The sequence below is a fragment of the Poecilia formosa genome, unplaced genomic scaffold, assembly GCF_000485575.1.
Source record: "Poecilia formosa unplaced genomic scaffold, Poecilia_formosa-5.1.2 Scaffold851, whole genome shotgun sequence".
Lineage (NCBI taxonomy): Eukaryota > Metazoa > Chordata > Actinopteri > Cyprinodontiformes > Poeciliidae > Poecilia > Poecilia formosa.
In genome coordinates this window covers 20,900-39,667 of record NW_006800790.1, presented here as the reverse complement: position 1 = coordinate 39,667, position 18,768 = coordinate 20,900, and the positions used below count along the sequence as shown (strand labels likewise).

Genomic DNA, 18,768 nt, shown 5'->3' with positions numbered 1-18,768 from the left:
CGTCATCTTGGTGACTGAAGCTGTTATGATGACTTCAACACATTTCTTCTGACAGGTTTGGCAGAAGAAATGCTGTCCAGAATGTTTCTATAAGCTGACTAATTTCTATAATGCCTAATGTCTGAGTTGTGTTCATGGTAATTATTTCTGACATTTTTATGCTTTATGTTGTAGGTGGTGAAAAATGCTTTCCAGGGTAAATTGGGTGGATAAAGTATTTTGAATGACTGTGATGGTGACACACACACAGGTGGGTCTGGTTAGTTTTGCTCACACTTCTCTTTAAAATGTTTATTTATTATCCTAATGTGTCTGTTATTTATCCTGTTGTTCCTCCAGGCTGGGAAAACCAGGCATTCTTCTGTTGGTTCATGTGCTTCATCCTACATCCAAAGGCCACATGAAGAATCCAAAACAGCTCATGTCAAAATGTGGACCATGTTTTCAGATATATGCAGATATGTGGTTAATCTAATGATCCTACTTCTTTGTAGAAGCACTTTCTCATTGGCTTTGTTTGCTATCTGAATGTAGCTGTACTGCTAAATATATTTAATAATTTTTAATATTCATCTTTTTATCATTATGTCAAAGATGCAAGCCAGTGTTGAAGCCTTCCTCATTGGTGTGGAACCAGGACAGCCCTTCCTCCTGCGTTTGTGGAAACAAGAGCAGCAGCAAAGACACTTCACCATTAGTGATCACAAGATCATCCAAGGTAGCTTTTGATGAACTTTCAAAGCACACTTCACCTTCAGTGCAAAGTACCATGAATTCCTCTACAACTTCTGTACATTAATCCAGCCTACAGTTTTCAACATTGATCTGACTTGCATGACAATTGAGGAGTTTAAAATTCTTGTTTTTACTTTACCTGGCAGAGTAGACATTCTTTGTTATGATGATCATTTAAATGCACACTGTATCAATAAGAGGATTTGTTTTATGTTCTTCCAATTAAGGACTTGGTTTATTACAGTCCCTGTGGCAAGCAGTTTTCTGCATGGTCAGCATTGAAGGCCATATTGTCTTTGAGAGGGTCCAGCCAACATTCCAGACAGGACAGTATTTTCCATCTTCAACACCTTCAACACCCAATATCAACATGAGGCAGCCAAGACTTTGGTTCATTCAATGGTAAAACCATTCCTATAATTTTTTTTACAATGAGCAAAATACAATGACATGGTTTTAAAGTTTTAAAGCAAGTTATGATTAACATTTGACAAAGGTGGTGATGTTTCCTCTTTATGTAATTAAAAACAGCTTTATTTATATATTGTACCAGCTGTCTTCAGAATGCCACACTATTTATATTCTCAGGAATTTTCCCATTTTTGATTGTGTTTCTTAGTCGCTTCATTAGGATTGACCCAGAAAGGGGCACAAAAGCCGGTCATGGGAAAATGGTATCCAAAAAGCCAGGACTGACCATTCAAAAGAAAAAGCAGACAGTGAATGAGCAGGTTTCCACCCTCATCAAAAACCTGATGGACTTTGAGTGGCATCTCATTCAGGTTAGTTGTTGTCCTTCTCTTTTCTTTGAAATATTTCTGTTTCCATATCATTTAGGATCTAAATTATATTGTCTTATCTTTTTCCATGTTGGACGGTGCCTTCATCTGCATCTAATAAAGTAAGTGTCACTTGGACTCTTGAAAACCATTAATAGTTCACATTTTAAAACCCTGTTGATTCTAGAATTCCACAATATTTCAGCCATGTTGAATTTTAGATTTTGGAAGTTCTATTTCTTTGATTTGTTTAGTGATACCCAAAGAATGGATATTTGTTTAAGAACTGTGTTTTATGTACTTAACATTGTAGAAATTAATGAGTTAAACCCAGTTTATGTCGCTGTAAACTGAAAGTCTTAAATTTTTATTCCAGTGTTACTTTCATCACTGGTGGCCGACAGGTACAAACACCCAGCAAACACGAGAAAAACACATGCAACAAAAAAGAGATGCAAACAAAAGATGCTAAAAATAGAAGTGATCCAGACCACTAGGGGGAGTCGAACAAAGAATAATTATGTCCGAAGTCAGGTTTTGCATCATTGGGTCCTGGACGACCGGAAGAGAGAAGCTGTAGCTTTTTTTTTTTTCATACATAAACGTGCTCGAGGTGCTGGGGTAACAAATCCATAAATTCCATCAGAAGAGAGAAAAAAATCTAAAATTACAAATCAAATTCATCACTTAAGTTTATAAGTTTCATAGGTTTAGAGTTGGTGCATATTTTTAAAGATTCTAAAAAGCATCTTACATAAGCTCTAAAGACAGTAAGGTTAGGTTTGTTTTTAGCAAATTTACAGGCATGTATGTGGAACTTAGCCAACAAAATAAGAACAATTATAATATATTCTTTCCCAGACATAGTATTATTGGAAATACCAAACAAAACATGTTTAACATTTAAACATTATATTCGACTAAAGAAAACATTGAAATCACACCAAAAGGTTTTCCTAAACGAGCATTCCCAAAAAAGGTGGGTTAATGTTTCTTGTTCGATATGACAAAAGGAACAGAGAGGATCAATATTTGGAATATATTTTCTCAGCACTGAATTTACAGGGTAACACCTGTGCAAAATTTTAAGAGATACCTCACGTACTTTGTTTGAGATAAAAAAAACTTTGTTGGCAATAACCATGTTTGTTCCCAATCAATATCTGAATAAAGATTGTTCCAAAAAAATATAGAAGCAGGTTTGCTAATGGTATTCCTTTGGATTATTTCTCTAATATGTTTATTACTGGTTTTGATACTAAGGAACNTTACAGTTTTCTTTGCAGTAGCTTACTCATAAAGTGAATGCAGTAGTAAAACTAAATTTACTGTAAAAATACTGGAACGCTACTATTTGAAGGTATATTTACTTTCACCACTGTATTTTACGGTGGCCAACAGGTACAAACACCCAGCAAAGACAAGAAAAACACATGCAACAAAAAAGAGCTGCAAACAAAAAATGCTGAAAACAGAAGTGATCCAGACCACTAGACGGAGTCAAACAAAGAACATCTGTGTCCGAAGTCAGGGTTTGCTTCTTTGGGTCCTCAACGACCGGAAGAGAGAAGCTGTAGCTTTCAGCTAGCTGCTTAGCCTCTACCTTGGCATTATGTTGCTTAGCAACCGTGACCACGTGAATCACATAGCGGCGAAGGAACAAAAAAATGGACTCGAAGTATGTTTTTTTTTTTTTTCTCTATAACTCTTCACCTTTTGTAATAAAGGCATATTAAAAAAATCTTAGTCTGATTCTAAAATGTTCAAACACGTGTAGCACATTTAGACAAGGAATGTAAGAAAAGTATCCCTTTTCAAATACTCTCCAAATCTCTAGCTGCTGCTGCGCAGCAGGATGCTCCGCTGACTCAGCAACGGCTCTTTTTGCAGGATGAACCAACATGCAGACTGCGGCAGAGATCGCCTCTCAGATCCTCAGATTGAAGCTTTAACTTCGTTTCCAGATGTTGTCAAATAGTATTTTTATAAGAGCATAAAGCTGCCAGGTTAAGCTTCAACAGCAAAGTGGTGCTGGTCAGTTGGATGGAGGAAAAGCCCAACATCATGCCACATTGTTGCACATTACTCTGGTAGTGTTTTTTTTTCTTTAAAAAGAAATTTGGACTATTTGGACCTTGAATGATCTGAGAAAATGATTTCTCGCCTCTTGTGTTTTCTTTCCCTTCGGGGTCACGTGCAACATTTCTGTTTAACTCCTGTTGAGAAAAATGATTATTTTTAGTGTTTATTATAGTTTAATCTTTTTGAACAAATCTTTAAACTTTGAACAGGTTTCTCTTAGTGATTTAAAATTAAACTATGGCTGGGTAAGTATTCAAAACTACCAAGGAAAATGGGGTGATCTGCAGAGCTTCTCCTTGGACCCCTGTGGTCGTAACACATAGGACAGGAGGCCATGGATTAACATATGCAGGAAGGAAGAGGCCAGTATCATTTAAATTACCTTGGGAAACAGGAACTTACCGAGTTCACAGAAGATCAGAATTCTTCTGTGAACATCTGGGTTATGTGAAGATTTTGAACCACTAATATTTAATTTACAAGATATTTCTTTTAGTTATTGATGGTATGCTCTGACTGAAAATTGTATTATTTAGTTTTAGAATTAATTTAGACGATGGTGAATGGATTTGAAAATTGTATTATTTCTGACTGTTAGAATTAAATGAAAATGTTTTGTTTAGTATTAGAAAATTNGTTTAAGATCCTTGCTTTTACTTTACCTGGCAGAGTGGACACTCTTCATTATGATGATCATTTAAATGCATACTGTATCAATAAAAGGATTTGTTTTATGTTCTTCCAATTAAGGACTTGGTTTATTACAGTCCCTGTGGCAAGCAGTTTTCTGCATGGTCAGCATTGAAGGCCATATTGTCTTTGAGAGGGTCCAGTCAACATTCCAGACAGGACAGTGTTGTCCATCTTCTTCATCTTCAGCCTCCAATATCAACATGAGGCAGCCAAGACTTTGGAGTTCATTCAACGGTAAATCCATTCCTATAATACGTTTTTTACAATGACATGGTTTTAAAGCAAGTTATGATTAACATTTGATAAAGGTGGTGATGTTTTCTCCTTACGTAATTAAAAACAGCTTTATTTATATATTGTACCAGCTGTATTCAAAATGCCACACTATTTATATTCTCAGGAATTTTCCCATTTTTGATTTAGTTTTTTAGTCGCTTCATTGGGATTAACCCAGAAAGGGGCACAAAAGCCGGTCATGGGAAGATGGTATCCATTGGTCTTTTGAATGAAAGACCATTCAAAAGAAAAAGTGACGGTCAATGCTCATCAAAAACCTGATGGACTTTGAGTGGCATCTCATTCAGGTTAGTTGTTCTATTCTTTTCTTTGAAATCTTTCTGTTTCCATATTATTTAGGATCTAAATTGTATTGTCTTTTTCCATGTTGGACGGTGCCTTCATCTGCATCTAATAAAGTAAGTGCCACTTGGACTCTTGAAAATCATTAATAGTTCACATTTTAAAACCCTGTTAATACTAGAATTCCACATGATTTCAGCCATGTTGAATTTTAGATTTTGGAAGTCATTTTTCTTTGATTTGTTTAGTGATACCCAAAGCATGGATATTTCTTTAAGAACTGTGTTTTTATGTTCATAAGATTGTAGAAATTAATGAGTTAAACCCAGTTTAGTGAAACTATATATTGACTTTGAAGGCCTATTTTTTACCAGTTCTCTGAGGAATGGTTTTATTTTATTTGTTTTGAATGTTTGAATATACTGGAAATATATGTGGTTTGAGGCATAGTGGTGCCTTTAAATAAAAATTCTGTTCTGACGATTACTTATCGCATCCTCTTTTGTGTTATGTGAAGTTCTGATTATGCAGATTATGCATTTTAGAACCGCACCAATTGTAGCACTTCAAAGAAGCCTACACTGGGTCAGGTATTAATGTTCTATCGTAAAACAAAGACTGTGCTTTAAAAAGTAGCATTACAGTTTTCTTTGCAGTAGCTTACTCATAAAGTGAATGCAGTAGTAAAACTAAATTTACTGTAAAAATACTGGAGCGCTACTATTTGAAGGTATATTTACTTTCACCACTGTATTTTATGGTGGCCAACAGGTACAAACACCCAGCAAAGACGAGAAAAACACATGCAACAAAAAAGAGATGCAAACAAAAATGCTGAAAACAGAAGTGATCCAGACCACTAGAGGGAGTCGAACAAAGAACAGCTGCTTCTTTGGGTCCTTGACGACCGGAAGAGAGAAGCTGTAGCTTTCAGCTAGCTGCTTAGCCTCTGCCTTGGCGTTTATGTTGCTTAGCAACCGTGACCACGTGAATCACATAGCGGCGAAGGAAAAAAAAAATGGACTCGAAGTATGTTTTTTTTTTCTCTATTACTCTTCACCTTTTGTAATAAAGGCTGTTGCATATTTAAAAAAATCTTAGTCTGATTCTAAAATGTTCAAACACGTGTAGCACATTTAGACAAGGAATGCAAGCAAAGTATCCCTTTTCAAATACTCTCCAAATCTCTAGCTGCTGCTGCGCAGCAGGATGCTCCGCTGACTCAGCAACGGCTCTTTTTGCGGGATGAACCAACATACAGACTCCGGCAGAGATCGCCTCTCAGATCCTCAGATTGATGCTTTAACTTCGTTTCCAGATGTTGTCAAATAGTATTTTTATAAGAGCATAAAGCTGCTAGGCTAAGCTTCAACAGCAAAGTGGTGCTGATCAGCTGGATGGAGGAAAAGCCCAACATCATGCCGCATTGTTGCACATTACTCCGGTAGTTTTTTTTCTTTAAAAAGAAATTTGGACTATTTGGACCTTGAAAGATCTGAGAAAATGATTTCTCGCCTCTTGTCTTTTCTTTCCCTTCGGGGTCACGTGCAACATTTCTGTTTAGCTCCAAGTGCCTCTGGAATTCCCACGTGAGGTGCTTTGGGCTTGCCGCCTCATGTGTGGCAGCAGTTTTGGCATCAGACACAGATGTTTGCCTGCACACCTCATTGTTTTTGTTGTGCATGGTGATAATAAAGCTATATGGACGTTAGCCGGTAGTCTTTTTCTTAAAATAAGTTTTTCGGCACTGTTTGCCTTTATGACGACAATCCAACAGAAAAGTTGTAGAGAGAAGGGGCAGGAGAGAGAGACAAGCGAACCAGAGGACGAGAGTCAGATTCCAAACTACGGTGGTCTAAAGGGGCACCGCGCTGCGCCAAGTACTGTGCCACGCAACACCCCTATTCAGGTAGCCTTTGCAGAAGTTTGCAGTTTCCCTTTGATGAATTATTAACATTTAACACAATTCGAACTGTCTCAGGAACTCACCTAGTTTATCTTCTGTCATTTTCTTGGAAACATTAGTTTGGACCAAATGTATGCTTTACACGCAGATCCGTTACCATAACAACCGAGTAACAACATATCCCATAGCTGACAGAACAGGCACTGCGTTAAGTATCAGGATTCAGCGCCAAAAACGCAAACATTTCCCACAAAAAGTGTCCCAATGATCCTAGGAGCTATGCTGTCGAGGGCTTCATGCCCCTGGTAGGGTCACCCAAGGCAGACAGGCCTTGGGTGAGGAACTAGACTAAGCGCAGCCCGAAGATCCCTTATGACGGACAAGAACGTTGGACTTGGTGTTCCCACACCTAGACGCTTGTCACCGTGGCCCCACTCTGGAGCCAGGCCTGGAGGTGGGGCACGTTGGCGAGCGCCTGGTGGCCGGACTTTTACCTATGGAGCCTGGCCAGGCTCAACCCGAACAGGAGACGTGGGTCCCCTTTCCAATGGGCTCACACACCAGCCGGAGCTTGTGGGGAAAAAAGGTTCTGGTGAGAAATAGTCGGTCTCACTTCAATGCATGGCTCTGATTCTGGAACCAGTCTCCTTGAGAGGGGCTGGATATACTTCCACTTTGGAGTTGCCCAAGGTGAGAGGCGCAGGGCAGGAGTGGGCATACTTGTTGCCCCCCATCTCAGCGTCTGTGCATTGGGATTCAATCCGGTGAATAAGAGAGTAGCCTCCCTCCACCTACTGGTGGGGGGACGGTTTCTGACTGTTGTCTGTGCTTACGGGCCGAACAACAGTTCAGATTACCCACCCTTCTTGGAGTCCTTAGAAGGGGTACTGGAGAGTGCCCCTCCTGGGGACTCCCTTGTTCTGCTGGCGGACTACAACGCTCACGTGGGCAATGACAGTGAGACCTGGAGGCGCGTGGTTGGGAGGAAAGGCCCCCCCGATCTGAACTCGAGTGCTGTTCTGTTGTTGGACTTCTGTGCTCATCACGGATTGTTCATAATGAACACCATGTTCAGGCATAAGGGTGTCCATATATGCACTTAGGACCAGGACACCCTAGGTAGCAGTTCGATGATCGACTTTGTCATAGTTTTATCGGATCTGTGGCTGTATGTCTTGGACACCCGGGTGAAGAGAGGTGCGGAGCTGTCCACTGACCACTACCTGGTGGTGAGTTGGCTCCGGTGGTGGGGGAGGAAGCTGGTCAGACCTGGCAGGCCCAAACATGTAGTGAGGGTCTGCTGAGAACGTCTGGTAGAGTCTTCTGTGAGTTTTAACTCCCATCTCCAGAAGAACTTCGAACACGTTCCGGGAGAGGTGGGGGCCATTGAGTCTGAGTGGAGCATGTTCCGTGCCTCCATTGTCAAGGCGACTTATTGGAGCTGCGGCCACAAGGTTGTTGGTGCGGGGGTGGATGAGATCCATCGGAGTTTCTTAAGGCTCTGGATGTTGTAGGGTTGTGTTGGCTGACGCGACTCTGCAGCATTGCATGGACATCGGGGGCAGTTCCCCTGGATTGGCAGACTGGGGTGGTGGTCCCCCTGTTTAAAAAGGGGGATCGAAGTGTGTGCTCAATTTACAGGGGGGTCACACTCTTAAGCCTTCCTGGTAAGGTCTATTCAGGGGTCCTCGAGAGGAGGGTCCATTGGATAGTCGAAACTCGGATTCAGGAAGAGCAGTGTGGTTTTCGTCCTGGTCGTGGAACACTGGACCAGCTCTACACCCTCAGCAGGGTCCTGGAGGGTGCATGGGAGTTCGCCCAACCAGTCTACATGTGTTTTGTGGACTTGGAGAAGGCGTTCGACCGTGTCCCTTGGGGGGCTTTGTGGAGGGTTCTCCGGGAGTATGGGGTGCCGGGCCCTTGGATACGGGCTGTCGGGTCCCTGTATGACTGGTGTCAGAGTCTGGTCCGCATTGCCGGCAGTAAGTCGGGCTCGTTTCCGGTGAGAGTTAGACTTCACCAAGACTGCCCTTTGTCACTGATTCTGTTCATTACTTTCATGGACAGAATTTCTAGGTGCAGCCGAGGGATCCGTTTTGGTGGCCTTAGGATCGCATCTCTGCTTTTTGCAGATGATGTGGTCCTGTTGGCTTCATCAAGTTGTGATCTGCAGCTCTCACTGGAGCGATTCGCAGCCGAGTGTGAAGGGACCGGGATGAGGATCAGTGACTCCAAATCCGAGGCCATGGTCTTGAGCTGGAAAAGGGTAGAGTGCCTTCTCCAGGTCAGGGGGGTCATCCTGCCTCAATAGGAGGAGTTTAAATATCTGGGGATCTTGTTCACGAATGAGGGAAGAAGGGAGCGGGAGATTGACAGGCGGATTGGGGCAGCGTCCACTGTGAAACGGGCGCTGTACCAGTCTGTCGTGGTGAAGAGAGAGCTGAGTCAAAAAGCGAAGCTCTCGATTTACCGGTCAATCTACGTTCCCATCCTCATCTGTGGTCATGAGCTTTGGGTCATGACCGAAAGAACGAGATCACGGATACAAGCGGCTGAAATGGGTTTCCTCTGCAGGGTGTCTGGACTCTCCCTTAGAGATAGGGTGAGAAGCTCGGTCATCTGGGAGGGACTCGGAGTAGAGCCGCTGCTCCTCCACGTCGAGAGGAGCCAATTGATGTGGCTCGGGCATCTGGTCATGATGCCTCCTGGACGCCTCCCTGGTGAGGTGTTCCGGGCACGTCCCACCGGGAGGAGGCCCCGGGGAAGACCCAGGACACGCTGGAGGGACTATGTCTCTCAGCTGGCCTGGGAACGCCTTGGGATTTCCCCAGAGGAGCTGTAACAAGTGGCTGGGGAGAGGGAAGTCTGGGCCTCCCTTCTGAAGCTGCCGCCCCTGCGACCCAACCCCGGATAAGTGCAAGAAAATGGATGGATGGAAGCTTAAATTTTTCAAATAGCTTTTCGTAGGAGAAATGTGTAAAACTTTGAAATGAATCTTATATTGCATTGTTTATTCTTCTCCAATTAACGAAGCTAGGTTCTAATGAATTTCACTGTGAAGAGAAAACAGGAACCACATCTACTGTCAACAATGTCCCCGATGCACGATGAGATGAGCTCACGACTGTTGGAAACCGTGAGCAAACGCAGTGAGTTGTCGGAAGTCGTTAGTTTGCTGGCTTAGCAATTTGATGTCCTGGGGCCTCATGCATATAAGACTGTGCAGTTTTGACACTAAAATTTGGTGTACGGAAAAATTTAGAAAAGTGCAGCACACAAAAAAAATGGGATGCATAAAGCCGTGCGCACGCACGTGGCCGCGCACCTTTCCTTTATAAATCCTAATTTGCGGGAAATAGAACGCAACTGCTGGTCTGCTCTGTCGCCACCCATAAATACATATGTAAAATTAGTATAAATACTCAGAAGTCTGCCACCACGTGAACAGTAACCATGGCAACGTCCTTTTTCGTAGCAGTAGGAGTATTTATAATAATAATTCTATATTTTATGTAAAATGTGCTTTCAGAGCACAAGGTCACCTCACAAAAACAAAATAATACATTTTAAAGAAAAAAAAAATTCTAATTAAAAAAATAAATAGAGATTGTGCAAATGCCTGTTAGAAACGTAGAACGTCCAGCAGGGACTTAAAGACAGACGGCGTGTCAGAGAGTCCTTTGAGTGGGAATGTGGACATTTGTAGTAGAATCATGTGCAGAAGTTGTACGTTTACAGAATAGAGATGATTTCTGTCCATAAAGGCGCATTCACAAACCGGGCGGCTCCACTGAAGGATGACAGCAGTTGCACCGGTACTGGTACGGGTACCACAGGGCTCCTTCTTTAAGTTCTGCTCTGAGGTCCAGGATGATCAGTCTGGATTAATCTAAACGTTAATAAACCATCATCAACATTTCCCAGCAGATCAATATGATCTCTGATCAAATCTCTCCCTCTGAATCCTTCCATTGGGGATGTTCTCCACCAAAGCACTGTGCCACAATTACATTGTGCTGCGTAATTGTGGTGCAGTGCAAAGGTTTGCCCCTTTGCGCAGCTACCGTGTTTCCCCGATAGTAAGACACCCCCGATTGTAAGACGTATCGGGGGTTTCAGGGGGGTCGACTAATATAAGCCGTACCCCGAAAGTAAGACATATGTCTTACTTTTCGGGGAAACACCTCTCATCTAGCTGCGCGCTGCCTCCTGCCCACGTCCGCACCATCCCCCTCTCCATACGTCGCCGCGTCTGCCACCTCCCTCTGATCTTAATGAGCGCCGCCTCCTGCCCACTTCCGCTTTTTATGGTTAAAACAAAAAATTCGACAATTTTTTTCCAATATAAGACATACCCCGAAAGTAAGACATAGTGGGACTTTTGGGGATAAAAAGAAAGTAAGACACTGTCTTACTTTCGGGGAAACACGGTACTTATGTACGTGTGATTGCATACACACCTTGATCACCTTAAAATAATCAAACCTGTTTGGAGTTAATCTGCTGATCCAACCCCGTTTTCTTTTTTAATGAGAATGAAATTCCTCTATAGATGCAGTTCACGTCCTTTTATTTTTATTTTCTTTATTTTTTCTGGGCGTTATGTTATTGTCTGAGGATAAATGCGGTTCAGTTTCATCGTTTACGTTTAAACAATTAAATATTAAAATCATGAAAAAACATCGGATTTGATGCTTCTTGGTCTAAATATCTGAATGTCGTCAGATTTCAGTGTATTTAGGTGAGTTTTGATGCTTTGTAGTTTATTGTCCACAGAAAACGTTTGTGTGACTGCAGCACATTTTCACATACATGTCGACTTGTACGTGAAATACGGCACTGCACATTTTTTGTACGCACGCCACTTTATGCATGATGTCCCTGGTCAGTTAGCCTGCGGCACTGAGCCATGTTTCTGGACTGAGCCACTCCGGAAGCATTCAACCAGATGATTCGATACACTCAGATGGTGTCCAAACATACAAAAAGTTCATTTAAAACACATTAATCAGGTAAGAACACCACAGTAATGTTAGTTCATCTACTATGAACAAAAAGTGGTTTCATGAAAATATAAGAAATCTGGGGGAAAAAAAGCTACAAAAGGAAAAGTCACACCTTACACATTCTCTTCCTCCTTCAAATATCCTTGATGTTTTTTGTTTTTCAACTAAACTGAAGGGGATTCAGGCTTGCCCATCCTACTTGGAAAGCTGCCTTTAATTCCATTGAAGTATTATCAGTTTCCCCCTTTTTATTTTCCATCTCAATTTATTAATTATGCACTGCCAATTTTATAGAAGATGATGGGGGGAGTGCACAGAGGAAAAGAAGAAAAGAAAGAAGAAAGCAGAAGTAAATGAATATGTGGAGAAAGACTTGATGTGTACATAGAACATGGAAAAGGAAGAAGCGTACCCACTTCATCAAATGTAATCTGTGCAACAATAATCAAAAAAACAACCAGAGATGCTGAGGAAAGCTGGACTGATGAGCCATTGATCATTGTACCACTGTACATTATGTAAATGCTCATAAATACTGTAAGATCATTTGAGAATTAACTTTTATACTTTTATCAGCATAGATGTTTAGAGCAGTAAGAACAGTGGAACATACTTTCATGTTGACTGACTTGCAGCATGTTGCGTGAATAAAAGTTCAGTATTAGCAGATGTTTTGATGAATTTATTTTCAGACTGACAGGAATCATAAAGTCAGAGTTAAATGTTTGCTTTTTCTCATAAGTCTGTATGAGCTATTAAGCAAAGTGGTTGACATTCAGTACAGTGTGTGATAAGTGTAGAATTTTTACAAAAAGTTTAAATTTGGTAAAACCTATGGGCTGAGGTGCCAGACTTTGTCACTCTATTCACTGACTTATCCCAGCTTTTGGATGTGTGTGAAGTTAGTTTCTGAGTTTTTCTGAACACTTCACCTGAATTTTGACCTAGAGGGGAAAAAGTTTATATTTTGATATTTTTTAAATGGAATTTATCTGGAGAGATTGTGTCTTTCAGCCAAAATGACTGTGCATGTGTGTGTGTGTGTTTGTGTTCCAATGTTTGTGTATGTAGTTAAGGTGGAGTGCATGCTACTTTTTCCACTTTTCATCTGGAGCTCTTGTCTCTGTAGAGCAAGCTGAGGTTATGAACTGTCCCTGGAGCTAAAAACAATACCACAGGCTTGTGGCTTACTGATGCTTGTGTCATGGTGAAGATAAATGTGACAGTCTGTCTGACCTGCTGGTTGTGAACATATGAATCTTTGTTTTGTGAGTGTGTATGTGGCTGGGGTGTCTATGAAAGAACGACAGAAACTTTCCAAGAAAAAATGGTTCAAAAGGCTTGAGAGGTCTCTCAAATCATATTATATGTTATTGTTACTGCTGGGTCCTGGCTGTAATTCAGTTTGAAGAGAACATCCAGCCTGCATTAAACTGTGAAAATTCATTATTGGCTATATGGACCAATAAACAGCAAGGGATCTGGTAGGGGGTACAGGTAGAAGAGAAAAATGAAACCAATAAATCAAAATAATATTTGCCTGCAACTTCTGCTAGAACAGGCATGCAGTGTCTGGTAGGGTCATAAAGGTACAGGTAGTCTTTCTACATTGTAAGGTTCTAGATGTCTCATTGGTACATGCAATAAGGTAACAATCACTGCTCTCGTTCAGAAGAGTGTTTTTATTGGTTTCTGTTAAGAGAGCTTATGTTAACGGAAAGTGAGGAGCTGAAGACTGTCTACAATAAATTCTGCTAATTCTGTTAGAGCTGTAATGTAACACTGGTGAGAGTCTACTATTAATACTGTATGTCTTACCAAGCACTGTTATCAGGCTGCTGCACTTCTTTACAGCATTTGATCATCACCTCATGATGCATTAAATTTCACTTGTGATTACAGATCACATGTATTGAAAAACATCTAAAATGATAGAATCAAATAGTGTCATAAACATAAACACAGTCTTATTCAAGACATTTTCCATAACATAAATATGTACTGGTGAATATTTGGTATATAAAATATTAAAATACAGATTAATAAGCCGTCAGTAACTTCTACACCGGTCCAGGGGTGCCACCAGGAATCTTTGGCCCCATGACAAAAAATTAGATTGGGCCCCCCCATGTAGCTGCTGTTACAATTTTTTGATTCTATTTGATTCATCAAAAGCGTCGCAGTTTTAAAGGCTTGCATCTGCCTTGCTTTCTTTGGTCCAATACTGATAATAGCACAATATTTACTGCTAGTGAATTTTACATGCAACAGTAAAATGCATATTGTATGTATACTTGCAAACAGTATGCAAATAAGTTGCTTAAATTTTATTTATCAGTTTTAGATTACTGAAATGTCTCTCCATGAGCAATAGTTACAGACAACATGCTAAATATACATGAAGCAATCCAGACTTCTCAAACAATGTTATGTAGTTGTATTGTATTCAAGCTGCAGTATATACCCTGGTGAAAAATTAATGTACTACGTATGTTAAATTTTAACATACTTAAGCATACATTAAGTCAGACTAATCATGAGTGTTCTTCAAGTATACTTAGAATTAGTTAATTTAAAGTGTACTAAGTGTACTTCAACATACTTTTTTGGAACAACTAAAGTTACACTTAGTATACTTTAACCATATTGCTTTTTTATGTAATATAAATATGCTTGATTAGTGTGAAAAAGGCTGCTCGATTAATCACTGCTCTTACTCAGCCTTTTTTCCGTATTCACAGGTGAATACGGGGGCGGCTGTGAAAAAGGCTGCTCAAGTGCTGAGGCCCTTTAAGGGGGCGGAGCTTAGAGCACCTGTGGATCAGCACGCAGATGAAAAGAGGGAGAGAAGAAAAGGAGCCGAGAGTTATCGATCACATTTGTGTAGTTTGAGTTACCGTTTGCAGTTTGTAGTTACCTTTTATTTTCGATGTGTGTGCGTGGAATACAAGTAAGTGATGTTAGAAAGTGAAGAATGTTTATGCATCTGAATATTTAAGTTTTAGCGTTAATTGATTGCAAGCTTTGTTCACGTGCGCACTTGAGCTACACAACGTGGATTTTTGTGTTGTTTATTTAGAACAGAATGTTTGTGTAACCTTTATTAGTGTAGTTAGTGAAGTAAGTGTGTTATTATTTCAGTCATTTATTCATCAGACACTGATGATGCATTATTATTGATATTTTGTAGAACCACACCGTTACGCCGAAATAAAGACTGAACAGCAAGTGCAGGCTGGACAATCCGTGTCTGGTTGGTTCTGTGGTTTTTTTCGTTTCAAAATAAAATTGGAAAAACAAGCATGTGTTTTTTTTGTTGTTGTTTTTTCGTTTTTAAAACAAAATTAGAAAAACAGCAATTGCAAAAAGAAAACGGCCTGTTAATTTCACTTATTTCATTATTGACAAGCGATCTGACCCAGAAGTTCTCTCGGTCCGGCTTACACAGGGACCGTATCGCACACATGCAGGCTGCAGGAAGACGAGCTTGTTCGTTTTAGCCTATATACAGTTTTTTTTTTTTTTTTTTGCCGGCCACAAGTCAGTTGAAATAATGCTCCTGTGAGAAACAAATAATACCGGACATTGGTCATTTGCGGCTGGCAGAAAATACTACAGTATATAGCCTGAAACCAACAATCATGTCTCCCTGCAGCCTGCATAGTTCTCTCTGTCTCTCTGTTGTTTTTCTACACTCGTCCAAAGCGGCATGTAATTAATTTGACCATAATACTTTCACACAGACAGCCTTTAACTCCGACTCTGTTTTGTATATGAAGCTAATGGCTGCTAAATGCAGCTTCACTTTCAGTAAATATCTAAAGGGCTAGTCCGTCCAATGTTTTTTTTTTTTTTACCAACCTTAATCTGCTCTGGTTTAAAAAGACGCTCAAACCGCCACTAGAACATTCTCAGTCATTCAAACCCTTTAGTTTTAGTTTTTCCTTTCTGAATAGCATTAGCATACCAATTATAATCCGGTATGTCGTGAACAAACATGCAAAAAAGGTTATCCAAAATATACAATATCTTGGATAAATATTTTATATTTATCCAAAATAAATATACAATATATTGTATTGTATATACAAAAAAATGTATATACAATACACTATACTAATAGATAGATAGTATCTATTTCAAGCAAATACCTGGAACTAGATTTCTACCAGGTAGTGAAATAATGTGCCAGATTATTAAAAGCTTAACTAAATAAATGTTTGCCTACAGAAGAGGATTTGGGAAAGAAAAGAAGGTCATTATTATGACTTTACTCTTAGAATTCAGACTTTAATCTAAAAAAAAAAAAAAAAAAAAACATCTTGTACATCAATTGGTGTTAGAAAAATGTTACAGGCCCCTTGTCCTCTTCTGCAGTTTAACACCTCATAATATCTTTTCACATTTTTATAAGTGACATATTACTGTCCAATTAGAAATGAAAACCTTTGTCCCTTTCATGAGACTTATTTATCCATCCAACCATTTTCTTCCACTTATCCGGGGTCGGGTTGCGTGGGCAGCAGCTTCAGAAGGGAGGCCCAGACTTCCCTCTCCCAGCCTCTTCTTCCAGCTCCTCCAGGGGAATCCAAAGGCGTTCCCAGGCCAGCTGAGAGACATCGTCCCTCCAGCATGTCCTATTTATTATAACTTATTAGACTCAACTGACTAAACATAGTGAACAACTTTTGAGTTGATACTTTTCATTATTTCTTAGCTCTGGTTTATAAGCAAGAAACATTAAATAATTATTAATATTTAATTTGTATCAACCTATATGTAGTCAGAGCTTTAAACTCAAATCTTACAAAATAAACAGAGACAAAACATTAAAATGTATTTATTACAATAGCATATGTAGATATTCAGCCAATGTTTGGGGAATCATAAAAAAATATTCCTATAATTTATGTATATAAAACATGAGGAGACAGTGAGGAAGACGATGTCAGGAGGAGGAAGAGGATCACTGGGAGATTCTGGGAAGCTGCATCCAAACCTGGAGCTCCTCCTGAAGAGCCGCCTGTATGAAAGAATAAAAATTAATATTAAAAAAAGTTCACACTGCACGTAAGAAGCCAATCGAAGGGAAGAATATATTTCACTCACACACAATAATATGAATTTACAAACTACAAAAAGATCAGAGGAAGGGAATATTAGTAACTGGTATTGGATGATGTCAATGTTTCCAACATCTTCAGAAGTATCGAACTCTCCAGAGAGGAATATTATATTTTGATACACGCATCAAACAGTATATATGCAAACACATTAAACTCTTCATGTCACACTTTGAGACGCTACGATCAGATATCAAGCAGCAGAATACGACAAGGTGACTTGCCCAGACCGCGGTTAGCGGGGTAAACGCCTCCACCTGCCCGCTGAGCCTGGAGCCGCCTGGCCCAGTTAGCGGAGCTACGCTGCTCCGAAAACTCCGGAGTATATTTCAAACTTCACATAACTAAGTGCGTAAATGAAGCTATGAGGGTACTTTCTAGCCTAAAAACATCCTAAACAACTTTTTGCGACAAATTAATAGTGTACTTACCTCTGTTTGTCGCTGCTGGTGGCGCAGTGCAATGGTGTCCATCTCGCAGGTCCAGAGACCAGACGGTGTGGCTGTAGGATGGTTTGGAAAGCCACTACACGGTGCTCTGGCCTTTCAAAATAAAAGACTAAACTAAAAACTCAGGCTAACCATTTTTCTCGGTGACCAGATGTCCGGTATTACTTGTTTCTCACAGGAGCATTACTTGCGGCTGGCAGAAAATACTACAGTATATAGCCTGAAATGAACAAGCTTGTCTCCCTGCAGCCTGCAGCTGTGTGTGATACGGCCCCTGTGTAAGCCGGACAGAGAGAACTTCCGGGACAGACCGCTTGCCAAAAATGAAATAATGAAAATCGAAATTGACAGCTCATTTTCTTTTTTATTTTTGCAATTGCCGTTTTTCTAATTTTGTTTTAAAAACGAAAAAACAAGAAAACACACGCTTATTTTGTTTTTCCAATTTTATTTTGAAACGAAAAAACCAAAGAACGAACCATACACGGATTCATCATGAAGACTAAGGAACACAGCAGGCAGGTCCCAGATACTGTTGTGGAGAAATTTAAAGCTGGATTTGGATATAAAATGTTTCCCAAGCTTTAAACATCTCAAGGAGCACTGAACAAGTGATCATATTGAAATGGGAGGAGTATCAGACCACTGCAAATCTACCAAGACCCGACCGTCCCTCTAAACTTTCACCTCGAACAAGGAGAAAACTGATCAGTGATACAGCCAAGAGGCCCAGGATCACTCTGGATGAACTGCAGAGATCTACAGCTGAGGTGGGAGAGTCTGTCCATAAGACAACAGTCGTACAAAATCTGACCTTTATGGAAGAGTGACAAGAAGAAAGCCATTTCTCAAAGATATCCATAAAAAGTCTCATTTAAAGTTTGCCACAAGCCACCTGGGAGACACAGCAAACATGTGGAAGAAGGTGCTGTGGTCAGATGAAACCAAAATCCAACTTTCTGGCCACAATGCAAAACGATATGTTTGGTGTAAAAGCAACACAGCTCATCACCCTAACACACCATCCCCACTGTTAAAAATGGTGGTGGCAGCATCATGGTTTGGGCCTGATTTTCTTCAGCAGGGACAGGGAAGATGGTTAAAATTGATGGAAAGATGGATGGAGCCAAATACAGAACCATTCTGGCAGAAAACCTGTTGGAGTCTTTAAAGACCTGAGACTGGGACAGAGATTTATCTTCCAATAAGACAATGATCCCAAACATAAAGCAAAATCCACAATGGGATGGTTCACAAATAAACGTTTCCAGGTGTTGGAATGATCAAGTCAAAGTCCAGACCTGAATCCAACTGAGAATCTGTGAAAAGAGCTGAAAACTGCTGTTCACAAGCGCACTCCATCCAACCTCACTGAGCTCCAGCTGTTTTCCAAGGAAGAATGGGCAAGAATTTCAG

General features: G+C 40.4%; 1 long non-coding RNA gene across 3 annotated transcripts; it reads left to right on the top strand.

Annotated features, from left to right (window-relative positions):
- The first annotated feature begins 250 nt into the window (after nucleotides 1-250).
- LOC107834921 (uncharacterized) lies at nucleotides 251-5,725 on the top strand. Of its 3 annotated transcripts, XR_001660757.1 has the most exons (4): nucleotides 251-718; nucleotides 963-1,517; nucleotides 1,638-1,891; nucleotides 5,198-5,725. It is a non-coding gene; the product is annotated as an uncharacterized LOC107834921 (long non-coding RNA). The 3 variants fall into 3 exon arrangements; XR_001660758.1 differs by lacking the exon at nucleotides 1,638-1,891 and having other exon boundaries at nucleotides 614-718; nucleotides 4,986-5,198; XR_001660759.1 differs by lacking the exons at nucleotides 1,638-1,891; nucleotides 5,198-5,725 and adding an exon at nucleotides 4,598-4,663 and having other exon boundaries at nucleotides 645-718; nucleotides 963-1,231.
- The last annotated feature ends 13,043 nt before the right edge of the window (nucleotides 5,726-18,768 follow it).